At 48.2% G+C, this 12,917-nt stretch overlaps 1 protein-coding gene across 4 annotated transcripts in view; it reads left to right on the forward strand.

Annotated features, from left to right (window-relative positions):
* LOC137625394 (protein SCAI-like) overlaps positions 1-12,917 on the forward strand; it is a 273,253-nt gene that overhangs the window by 177,524 nt on the left and 82,812 nt on the right. The window lies entirely within an intron of this gene.

The following is a 12,917-nucleotide window of genomic DNA, read 5'->3' on the forward strand; positions in this document are numbered from 1 at the left end:
GATGATCCTCCTAGGTTGTGCCAGTCATGCAGAGTACATGTATGCTCAAAGGCTTCTCTTAGTGAGTGGCCATCTTCCCAATGGGTGTTGTTCAGCAGAAAGAAGAAGGCCAATAGGGATTTTTCACCTTTTGGGTCCTCCTCAAAGTCTAAGAAGTCTCAGCCTGCTTCCTCTTCCCTTGTACTCTTCCCTAGAGGCCTCTTCCAGAAGGCGTTCGGGAAAGAGTGATGGTTTACTTTACCTGGGGGTGGGAACTCTGCTGTTTCAGCTGTGAAAGGCTAGAGTTGCTAGACCAATAAAGATTTCCTCTACGTTGGACCTGTCTATGCTCTTATGGAGTTTTGAACAACCTTGCCCTTAGTTGGAGGTGAGGCATCCTCCCAGGAATGTGGTGAAAGTCCCTCTGTTCCCTGAAAGGAGACCATACAAGACTTTATGTCAGACTTCAGATCGTGACCTTACCTTAAAATGGTTTTTCTTCTCACCTTAACTTCTGCCAAGAGGGTAAGCGAGTTGCATGGGGTCTTGGTTGACGTAGCCCATTCGGTAAAATTATGGAATGGTGCAATAAACGGTTTGTAGAAAATAAGACGGATTTTTAATGTATTGAGTGATGTTTTGAACAATTTTGATAATGACTTTTGGAGGAAATCCATAGTTTTGAGTTATGGTGGGTCGACTACCATAACTGAAATGCTATGGCTTTGAGCTAGGTATCGTCATCAAAACTCCTTAAAATATAAGGTATTTTTTTAAACTTGTTTTCCACCAGTCATCATCCTAAACAAACAGTCATCATGAAGAAATAGTTTCCAATACAAAAACTGAGTAACAGTAATGAAACACTGGAGCTTTTGTTTGCCCGGACTTCCGGACACATAAAAAATGTGACTTTCCATCCCATTTTCTATGGAGTCGTTCATAACAGTTTTCATCATACTACCAATACGTCCTTACTTAATTGAGCTACAGTGGAACCTCTACACACGAACGTATCTACATCCGAATTTTCCAACATCCGAAGTAAAATTCGAGCAAATTTTTGACTCTACACCCGAATTTTATTTCGACACACGAAGTAGCAATTTTCGTCGTACCGGTTGTATCCGAATTTTTCGACACGCGAAGTACAATTCGAACACGTTCCTACTCTACACCCGAATTTTTTTTTCGACACCCGAAGTAAACAATACTCGTATGCGTAGTCGGTGCTCATAGCGCCTGATGTGTTTTTTATTTCCGCCAATAGAAGGCAGCACTTCAACCTCGGAGGGACCCTCAATTAGCGTGGCTCTGGTCAGTCCTCTGTTCTCGTTGGCTTTATGTGGTTGTGCCCTGTGCGTTCTGCTATTAATTGTGTTTTAATCGTGATTTTTTACATTCATCCTTTTACGGTATTTTACGAAAATCATGGGTCCTAAAAGGCTTAGTTTCGCAAGTGGTAGTGGTAGTGGTGAGAAAAGGAATAAGGGAATGCTTTCTTTAGAAGTAAAGCAAGGAATTATTGAAAAGCATGAGCGTGGCGTCCGTATGAGTGAACTTGCAATAAGTTCCGCGCAAATAAAAGAGGTGTTAGGAAAATATCAAGACGTGGTCGACTTCATCGACAAATACCATCCAAAGAAATTGCAGGTTTGTCGTGTAGCTGCGCAGTTTGATGATGTTTCCCTAACTTATTTTCGAAACATTCTGAAAAGCTGTACCAAGCAACTTTCTATCGATAGCTTCTTTAAAAAAACTACGAAGCGAACTCGTGATGAAGAGGAAGGAAGTGGTTCAAAGAAAACAGCAAAGAGTGAAGAGAAAAAAATTCAATCAATTTTAAGTGTAGAGAGTGAAAGTGATTAAAATTAATCATCAAAAAGAAAAAAAGAAAATGTAAAAAAAAAATATAAATTATAAAAAAAAAAAGCTAAGTTATGTTAAAGTTCACTTAGTGTAAGTTAGAATAAGTTACGGTAGTGTACGTTTATCGTAGTTAACCTCTCTACCTCCTCGCCGCCCGTCCGTCTCCTCTCTGCATAGCAAGACTAACAACACCTGCGCTGGAGTTTCTAAGGTAAAGTGACGCTAAAAACCCGTTTCTTATTTATCATTTTTTGCTAATTCTTCTTATTTACATGTCTATTCTTCTTATTTACATGTCTATTATCTAATTTAGTGTTCATTATTCTCATGGGAAAATTATGTGTAGTAGTTTATTTAGAAGTTATCATAGGTTTTTGGGCTCAACCACGGATTAATCCTATTTCAATGTATTCTTATGGGAAATTTCGTTTCGACATCCGATCAATTTCTACATCCGAAGTTGGTTCTGGAACGGATTAAATTCGTATGTAGAGGTTCCACTGTAATGGTTTATTTGTGTGTGCTCTGCCGTATGCTTGCTTCCCTTGTGATTAAACATTATCTAATGGCTCCTTTGTTATGGCAAGCGGAACATGTTTCACTTCACGCATTAGCCACATAGGCTAGTGTTTCAACGTTGATTATCAATTATACAATCTTAAAGGTTTAAATATACACTTAACAAAAGGATGAGCTGTAGCTTCGCGCTCCACCATCTGTTTAGACATGGACTTGGCTTCCATTTCCAGTGATCAAACTAAATATATCAAATGCACATTTCTACCATAACCTTTTATTATTAATATGATAAGGGAAATAAGAGCTATGATTATGTTGCATGTTCCAATGTTGAAAATAAATTAAAAGTGGTTTAAAATATAAAACATTGAGCCCTTTATTCTGTTCGAACAAGTAACTTTAGACAGAAGCCCCATCTATCAGTGTTCATCTAAACTACTGGGTAGTAGGAGGCTCCTGTGGCCTGTACTAGATTACAATGGGAGCAAAATAGGTTTGCTCCGTAACCGAAATACAAACCACGCTATTTACATAGAGTTTTCTTTCGGTGTAGCTAAAATGACGAGCAATTAGATTAACTCCCCTCCCGCTAGTTAGCAGGGGGTAGGGAAGGGGTAGCTTGCTACCCCTCCCCCCCCACACACCGGTGAGTTGTCTCACTTCACTTTTGGCTCGGACGAAGTACAAACGTTGCTGTTTTCGTCCTCGTTAATGACAGCGTTAATTTTTTTTTTTTTTTTTTTTGCTTTTTCTAGTTTCTGTGTGTTTGCAAGTTGGCCTCGACCGTTATTGTCGTTATGCGCAAGTGCCCTGGACTCGCCGGCCGCCCTTGTGGGACCTTCATGTCTGCGGAGGACACCGATCCTCACACCCTTTGCCCGCAGTGCCGAGGCCGACGGTGTGATAGGGAGAATACTTGCAGTGAGTGTAGGGAGTGGTCTGCCTCCCAGTAGGAGAAGTTCGGCCGTCTGCGCAAGAAGAAGTCCAAGAGAGACTGTTCTCCTTCAGGGGCAACCTTGAAGAAGGAAGGCTCTAAGGACTCCTCTTCCGCCGCCCGAACCTCCTCCGAAGCTCCCACTCGATCGGTCTCTCCTGTGAGACTGCCGAGTGGTAGCGCAGGCCCTAGTGGTGTTTCCCGACCTCGGGGTGCGGGAGAGGGCGTTGCCTCCCTTAGCGTGGCAGCTCCCTCTTCTCCTCCGAGGGAGGATAATTTGGAATTTGATGAATATGACCAAACTGTATCTAATAATGATTTGTTCCAGCTTTGGGCTTCCTTGGGGCTTAAGGACTCACCCTCCAAGGAAGCCCTGTTTGACCTGATCCAGTTGGGGGCTGCGGTCAAACAGTCGCCGGTAATACCGGAGGTATTCCCTTCGGATTTTGTCGACACTGTTTTGGCCGAGCCTTCCGACGGGTCTGGTCAAACCCATAATACTGCTCCTGTTGCGGACGTTGCTGAAGGCTCTCCGCCCCCCTCCGAAGATCCTCCGAGGGGGGAGGGGAGTCCCACGGTCTCTCCTGCGGGCGGGTCTTCCTCTCGGGGGAGCGTGCTGACAGAGACTCCTCTTCGGAGGACTGATGACCCGGACTCCCTTCTTCGTGGTCATATTCGACGTAAGGCCCGTCGGCCTCTCCACAGCAGAGGACTTCCTACTCCCTATAAGGTAGTTAAGAGGCGCCTCTTTGGGTCGTCCTCTCCTGTTCCTCCCCCTAAGGAGGAGCCTTCCCGTCAGGAGCAGACCGTCGCAGCAGCGCCCCTTGACCTCTCCGCGGATCGTTCGCGATCCCCTACGCCTGCCAGACCTTCCGACCTGCCTTTTCCGTTCCTGGCTGCAGTTGCGCTTTGGGCGCCTTCTCACCCTGTTATCCAACAGGAACCGATCCCTTCGGGGAAAAAGGACTCTACTCACGGTGTGGGTAAGTCTCTTGCGCGTCAGGGTTCCCCTGCGCGCCCACCTGCGCATTCACGTGCAGTAGCGCACAAGCGCTCCCCAGAGTTACAGTCTTCGGACTTAACTCTCCAGTGCTCTCCTGTTCGGCAGCGATCTCCTGCTCGCCAGCGCTCTCCTCCTCGCAGGTCTCCTGCGAAGCAGCGCCCTCATGTTCCTGATGTGCACAAGGCGCACCCACGTTCTCCTGAGCGCCCTCGTTCTCCTGTACGCAGCCGGGCTACTGCTCAGCCTGTGCCTGATGCGCGCCCAGCGCGCCAACAATCACCACCGCGTCCACGATCGCCAGATCTGGACTTAGGCAAGGGTTCCATACCGTTGCCTCGCCCACGCGCCTTTGCGCGCCCTTCTGCTCCGGCGCAACAGCGAGCCAAAGCTCCTGTTCGCGAGCGTTCACCTGCGCGTTTGTCTCCGTCCACCTCTTCTGATGTGCGCAGTAATCTTACTACGCGCCAACGATCTCCTGCGCGCCCACGCGATCACTCGCCTGTGCGCGAACGCTCTCCTGAGCACCATCGCCCTCTTAAGTCTGATCGCCCCAGGTCTCCGACTCGCCTGTGCACAGTCGTTCGCCCGTCCGTGGTACGCGCCGTCGTTCTCCGGAGCACACGCGTCATCGCTCGCCAACGCGCCAGCGCTCTCTGCCTGGCAAACGCTCGCGACTTGTTTCGCCCGAACATCGCCGGTCTCCTACGCGCCGCCATCGGTCGCCTAGTGCTCAGTGCACTCCTTCACCTACGCGATCACGTGCTCCTTCACGTGCGCGCCAACGCGACCGGTCGCCAACGCGCCATCGTGTCTCTTCGCCTGCGCGCCCCCTCGCCCGCGAGCCCACGCGCCCCCTCGCCCGCGAGCCCACGCGCCCCCTCGCCCGCGAGCGAACGCACCCACGCGCATTCTTCCACACGCGATTCCTCGAATGCCTTTTCGCGTGAGAGCCTCCGCGATCCCCATTCTCGCAGGGACCATCAGCGCGGCCAACTGATAGGGACGCGGACTTCCAGATCAGCCTCTGGATCACCACCGCGCAAGGACACGGTGCTAGACCAAGTCTACGGCACCTAGAAACCCCCTAAGTCCAGCGCAGCTTTGCCTTGGTCCAAAGGGGTGAAAGGGGCCAGGGACAGGGTCGAAGCCCAGCTCTCCGAGCTCGCCTCCTCCGGTTGTTCTTCTGCCGGGTTCAAACTTCTCCCGCCTCCTCGAGTACATCAGAGGAGGTACTTTGAGATCATGGGGGAGTTCAGTATGGCCCTTCCGCTCCACCATTCCGTGGAAGAGCTGACCAGGGGAACTCCTCTCGAGAAGCTCTCCGCCCGGCAGGTGACGTTCTCGGCGTCGGAGATCCTGAACCTTGAGAAGGTCGCGAAGAGTGCCATGCAGGCAACTTCGTGGCTGGACGTTTGGCTGGGATCTCTGGGCATCCTTTTGCGCTCTGAGGATCTGTCCAAGGAGAGCAATAGGAAGGCTTTGGAGACTTTCCTCCTCTCGGGCACGCGTTCGATCGAGTTCCTCGCTCACCAGGTTGCTAACCTGTGGGCTAACTCAATCCTCAAGTGTCGCGAGGCAGTGACCGATAGGTTCCATCCGAAGGTCCCCGCCGTGGACGTCTGCAGGCTCAGGCACTCCTCCGTCACTGGGAGGGATCTGCTTGAGCCCAAGGACATAGAACGAACAGCTGAGAGGTGGAGGAGATCGAATCAAGATTCTCTCCTCCAGAGGGCCCTGACATCTCGGCCCTACAAGCCTCCGGCGCCTCAACAGCAACAGCAGCCTCGCAAGACTCCGAAGCAGGCTCCGGCAGCTAAAGCAGGGGTGTCTAAGCCGCAGCCCTTTCAGACCAAGGACAGGAGGCGCGGTAAGTCCTCTAAGGGAGGAAAGAATCCTAGGGGCAGCGGCCGAGGCCGCAAGCGCTAGGAGTGGCAATCCCCCCGCGTGTCCACCTGTGGGGGGATGCCTTCAAAGTTGCGTGCACAGGTGGCAGCAACTTGGGGCCGATTCTTGGACGGTCTCTGTGATCGGCCAAGGTTATCGCGTCCCATTCACGACATCTCCACCTCCCCTGACAGCGAATCCAGTGTTGCTGAACTCCTATGCCATGGGATCGGCAAAGGGGTTAGCCCTTCGGGCAGAAGTCGAGACCATGCTCAAGAAGGATGCTCTCCAGGAGGTCGACGACGGCTCCCCAGGCTTCTTCAGTCGACTCTTTCTTGTAAAGAAGGCGTCTGGAGGCTGGAGACCGGTCATCGATCTCTCAGCCCTGAAAAAGTTTGTCAAACAAACTTCGTTCAGCATGGAGACAGCAGACACGGTCAGACTTGCAGTGAGACTGCAAGACTTCATGTGCACACTGGATCTGAAGGACGCGTACTTCCAGATCCCAATTCATCCGTCTTCCAGGAAGTACTTGAGATTCAGCCTAGACAGCAAGATCTACCAGTTCAAGGTGCCGTGTTTCGGTCTCTCCACAGCACCCCAGGTGTTCACCAAAGTGCTCACACTGATTTCGTCTTGGGCGCACAGGAATGGCATACGTCTCCTCCATTATCTGGACGACTGGCTGCTCCTGGCAGACTCGGAGTCGACCCTTCTTCGACACCGGGACAGGCTTCTGGAGGTTTGCCGAGATCTGGGGATCATGGTAAGTCTCGAGAAGTCCTCTCTGCTTCCTACGAAAAGACTTGGTATATCTAGGCATGATATTAGACACCGATCTCCACAAAGCCTTTCCATCAGACGACAGGATAGCAAGGCTGAGGAGGGTCGCAGAACCTTTCCTCAGGCGGGAAGAGCTTCCTGCCCAATCATGGTTACGTCTTCTAGGTCACCTCTCCTCCTTGGCACGTCTAGTTCCGAACGGCCGCCTCAGGATGAGATCCCTGCAATGACGGCTAAAGTCCCGGTGGAATCAGGGCTCCGATTCCCCGGACTTTCTGGTTCCTATAGGACCCACGGAACTGACGGATCTTCGGTGGTGGCTGAACGACATGAACCTTCGAAAGGGAGTTGATCTTCTCGTCCTCCCCCCGGATTTGACTCTGTTTTCGGACGCGTCAAAAGAAGGGTGGGGGCCCCACATTCTGTACCAAAGGATCTCAGGCCTCTGGTCAGAATCAGAAAAGTACCTCCACATCAACCTGCTAGAAATGAAGGCCGTTTTCCTGGCTCTTCAACAGTTCCATCGGACCCTGGCGGGCCACTCCGTGGTGGTGATGAGCGACAACACCACTGGCTTACATCAACAAGCAGGGAGGTACCTTTTCTCAACAGCTATCCCATCTTGCAGTAGAGATTCTGAGGTGGTCCGAAGCCCACTCGGTCACACTTTCGGCTCGCTTCATTCCGGGCAAGAGGAATGTGCTCACCGACAGTCTGAGCAGAGCGACGCAGATAGTGAGTACCGAGTGGTCTTTGGATCCTCAGATAGCCAACAAAGTCCTGACTTTTTGGGGTTCCCCGATAGTAGATCTGTTCGCGACAGCCTTGAATTTCAAGCTGCCCCTGTACTGCTCTCCAGTCCTGGACCCCAAGGCTCTCTGGCAAGATGCTTTTCAGCAGAGGTGGGACAACATCGACGTTTACGCCTTCCCACCATTCTGTCTGATGAGAAGGGTGCTCAACAAGACCAGACTATCGGTCAATCTCTCCATGACTTGTAGCTCCGCTGTGGCATCACGCGGAATGGTTCCCGGACCTTCTGCAGCTCCTGACGGAGCTTCCGAGGGAACTCCCCCCACGACACGAGCTACTCAGACAACCACATTGCAACATCTTCCACAATGCGTAGCGTCACTTTGGCTTCACGCCTGGAGACTATCAAGCGTCTCCTCACGGAGAGAGGATTTTCGCAACAGGTTGCGGACAGGATGTCTCGCCGCCTGCGCAAGTCCTCTATTGGAGTCTACCAGGCGAAGTGGAAAGTCTTCTGTGGTTGGTGTCGAGGGAGGGGTATCCCTCCGCTCGATGCCACTATTCTAGCAATAGCGGAGTTCCTTATGTATTTCTGGGCTCCGAGCTGTGCCGCCCAGTGAAATGCTCCTAAAGCACCATTTCTAAGGAATATAACTGCTATATATTACCAGAGAAAAATTTGCATAGGAATGCCAGGTTGAACCCAGCTCGCTCACCTATATAAGGTGTCGATATAATATACTGGGGCGTGATAATTCACAACCAGAGGTCTCGCACTATTTAGATATCTCCTCTTCAAAATCCCCGCCACAGCGAGGTGCCGATCAACACTACTACCACTAACCTAACCCACGCCAGTGATGTTACTCCTTTATAGCACATATTCTATGAACATTTGTATATTTTTCTCTTCGGTTTTTTCGTTCATATCTCATTTCTTTTTGCCGATGGCGGATTCCCTGGTCTCCATATCTAAGTTAAGTACCAGATCTATGAGTTTTGAGCTTTTGGGGGTAGCATTGCCATTAATTTTAATTTTATTCGAGGTTTTATTTTTTCCTCTTGTCGGACCGCTTGCGGCTCCCTTGCTGGCTTGCTACCGCCTTCGCTCGTTCTTAACGTATTACAATTGGTCTTCCATACTGATTGTTTTTCGTTTCGAACCTTATTTTGGAGGTTTTTCTCACCGATTACACCTCATCATTGTGCTTTGGATATTATTTTGATGTTATGATGATATACTACGTATCATAGTTTTGAACTCGGTTGGCAAGCCTGCCTTCGGGCACGGTCTAGTTGGTTTCGCTACCGCATTAAGTGTTTATATTATTATATTATTGATATTATATTGATCTTATTGATAATTATTGCGATTACCGTCTAGTTATCGCTTAGTTTGAGTGGGACTCTCGCGGGGCAGTTGTTATTTTATTTGTTTCCTACCGTTCGGCATCTACCCGAGGTAGAAGTTATGTTGGTATCCCTGTCCAGCGCGACTCCTCCCGCTCTGGAGGGCTGCCAGCTATTATCCCCCTGCCATTCCCTTGCGTCCTTCTCTTACTAATTTTATTTTAAGTTACGCATGCCTATAAACCAGTTCAATGTGTTACATCATTTAACATTATTGTACATTATTTTACACTATTTTATTGCTCATTCCGTTTATGATCATTCCGTTTTACTTATGTGGTTTCATCGGTCAGGTTGGTACTCCTGTCCTCCCTCATGCCCACGTGATCGCCTCCTGCCCTCTCATTGGTTAGTTCTCGTTGCCTCCTTCCCCCCCCCCCCCCCCATTATCCCCATTCAGGGATTCCTCTCGTCTCTCATGTTGCGTGAGCGGTTTGGCATTACGGATCGAGTCCTTCTCGTACCTCAGCCTTGCCACCACCTCCTCCCCCCCTCACACCATCCCTTCCTGGGATACCTTATGACTCACTAGTTGGTACCGAGAACTTCCACCGGGGTTTCAGTCTAGTACATTCATTCTCATGCCTTGTCGTAGCCTTTTTTCCCCTCCGCTCTGATTGGCCATCGGTCGGCTGGGGGAACTTGGTTGTGTATTGGTTATGTTTCGTTATGTAATGTATTATTTTAGTTTCTACTATAATGTAGAAATTTTTGTTCGTGGGGTATCACGGAGGAGCGGATATTTGTTGTTATATTATTTATTGTCGGTGTTCGTTTGGGTTCTTGTGGCTGGCGGGGAGTCATTGAACCCCTTCCTCCCTCCCCTTTTGACTCCCCCTACCCCGGTAGGCATGTTACGACCCCGGGGTCTCTCATAATTGTCTCCCCGGAGCCAACAGGTAGCATGTTATTATAACATTTTTATCCTATACTTCCCCAGTAACGACGGGATAGTATATCTCCTACTATGACAATATTATTTCATTGAATGATCATATCTAATTACAGAATTTTTTAACAGGGAACATGTTATTATAAGGTAGCATGTTATTATAAACCCTTTTTTATTTTATACCTCCCTGGTAATGACGGGATGGTATATTCCTCGCTATGACAATATTATTTCATTGATAATCTTAACTTATTACGGAATTGTTTCAACAATGTCAGTTAATTTTTGATCATTTTTTCCCCGGTTACTATACCGGTCCAAAATTTTGATCATAGCCTTTTGTCCCGATTTCATATCGGTCTATTTTAAGAATCCGGAACACCCGGATCTTTTTAGGTTATTAACCTATTATGGGATACTCATGTATCTTTATTTTATTCTATACTTCCCAAGTAGCGATGGGATAGTGTATTTCAAGCTATGACAATATTATTTCATTGATAACCTTAACTTATTACGGAATTGTTTTAACAATGTCAGTTTATTTATAAGTTTTTCCCCGGTTACTAAACCGGTCCTAGTGTTTGTTCATAGCCTTTTGTCCCGGTTTCATATCGGTCTACTTTAAGAACCCGGAACACCCGGATCCTTTTAGGTTACTATCCTATTATGGGACACTCACGTATCTTTATTTTATTCTATACTTCCCAAGTAGCAACGGGATAGTATATTTCTCGCTATGACAATATTATTTCATTGATAATCTTAACTTATTACGGAATTGTTTTAACAAAGTCAGTTAATTTATGATAAGTTTTTCCCCGGTTACTGTACCGGTCCGAAATTTTGTTCATAGCCTTTTGTCCCGGTTTCATATTGGTCTAATTTAAGAATTCGGAGCATCCGGATCTCTTTAGGTTACTGACCTGCTATGGGATACTTATGTATCTTTATGTTATTTTATACTTCCCCAGTACCGACGGGATAGTATATTTCTCGCTATGACAATATTATTTCATTGATAATCTTCACCTTTTATGGAATTATTTTAACAATGTCAGTTAATTTATGAAAGGTTTTTCCCCGGTTACTATACCGGTCCGAAATTTTGTTCATAGCCTTTTGTCCCGGTTTCATACCGGTCTATTTTAAGAATTCGGAGCACCCGGATCTTTTTGGGTTACTACCCTACTATGGGACACTCTGTAGGTGCCCCTGTCGTTACTATCTATAATTTTAACTTCGGATATAATCTTTTGGGATTTTCATTTTATTTCCTTTGTGATTGATCGATTTAAACATTTATTCTCGATCTAGTTATTTTACATTCCCAACGGAGTTACCTTGTTCATTAGTAACCATATACCCTCTTTCGGAGCTCGCAGTCTTCCATGACTTCTACCTTGGCGACTCTTTAGATCTTGGTTGGCGGGTTCGCCCGGAGTGTCAGGGCAAAGAGACCCTGTGTCTCTTCCTTTTAGGGGTTTTCAAGGAAGCAAGTGGCTGATGTCAGGCCACGTCCTGTTGTCCCTAAAGTTAAAGCTACCCGCCAGCCCCTATCAAAGACTCACAGGTCTTCCAAATCACCAAACCAGTTAAGACTTCTCTTGGGTCGAGAGCGAAGCCCGGCCTGAAACCTACGACCCCGGAGGCTCCCTTCGATCCAGCAGCCCTTTCAAGATTGATGCAATGGCCTCTCGTGGCATGGTTGGTTTCGACCTGACCTTTCATTAGAAGGGGCCAGTGTCCGATCCCAAGTATGAGGTAGAAATTCATTTCTATTTTTGAACACGATGTTGTGTTGATGTTTATCCATATATATATATATATGTATGTGCATGTGTATGTATATATATATATATATGTATATGTATGTGTATATATATTATATTGCAATGGGTTCTCTTGTTAGCACCCACACTGAGAGAGTGCTAAACCAGATAGCCTCGTACAGGGTCTCATTCGTTATGGGCTACCTCAACAGCAACAATACATCATCCCGGATGCCTCTAAGCTCCCGGAATTCGTCGAAAGCAATCCGTGGAAGGCGGCCTTGCACTCTCCCTTCAAAGATGGTATGTTAACCATCGAAGGGTTTGGCACCCGGCCTGGAGAAGATTTTGAATTCTACCCGCCGGGTCTACAGTTCCCTCTCTCTGGTTTCGCATGCCTTACTGAGGAGACACTCGTAAGGTTTGACAAGGTCCCCAAAGAAACCGAAATGTACCCGAAGGGGCAGGCTCAGTCCACCTGGGTCCGGCCCTTAAACGGGTGGGAGTGTGTTAACACCTCACAAGAGCCCGTACACGATGTTTGTAGTGGAGGAGTAAACCCCTACTCCGTGTGTCACTAAGATAGTGGACCTTGCTCAGCAGGCAATAAATGAGGACAAGCCGTTACTGCAACTGAAGGAAACGGATCCGACTTCCCTCCTGTCCCCGGGGGATCACGATTGCTGGACTAACGCCCCGGCGACCTTCACATCGGGTAAATTAGGCGCTGACTGTGCTTCCATTCAGTTCAGTGAGTGGCTACCCAGGCTTCCGGAATCCCTGATATTCCTCGAGTTCGAAGCCTGTATGCGCCTGAGTAGACCTATCAACTCGGCTACAATGGCAGAAAAGACCTCTTTAATGTATGAAGAAGAACCACCTTTTAAGGTCTTGCCGAAGTCATTACTTCAAACCTTACTGTCTGATTCCTACGACTTCTTTGCGGCCAGACGTCGTTGCTGTAGGCATGTCTTGTCTGAGGCCACTATCAGACATGAGCCTAACAAGCTCATTAAAGCCCCAGTCTGGGGCCCTGACTTATTCCCTGAGGATTTAGTCAACAACGTCGTCAGCGGAGCTGCTAGGGTCAATCAGAGCCTCAAGGTTCGATGGGGCTTA

Source organism: Palaemon carinicauda, chromosome 32, assembly GCF_036898095.1.
Source record: "Palaemon carinicauda isolate YSFRI2023 chromosome 32, ASM3689809v2, whole genome shotgun sequence".
Taxonomy (NCBI): domain Eukaryota; kingdom Metazoa; phylum Arthropoda; class Malacostraca; order Decapoda; family Palaemonidae; genus Palaemon; species Palaemon carinicauda.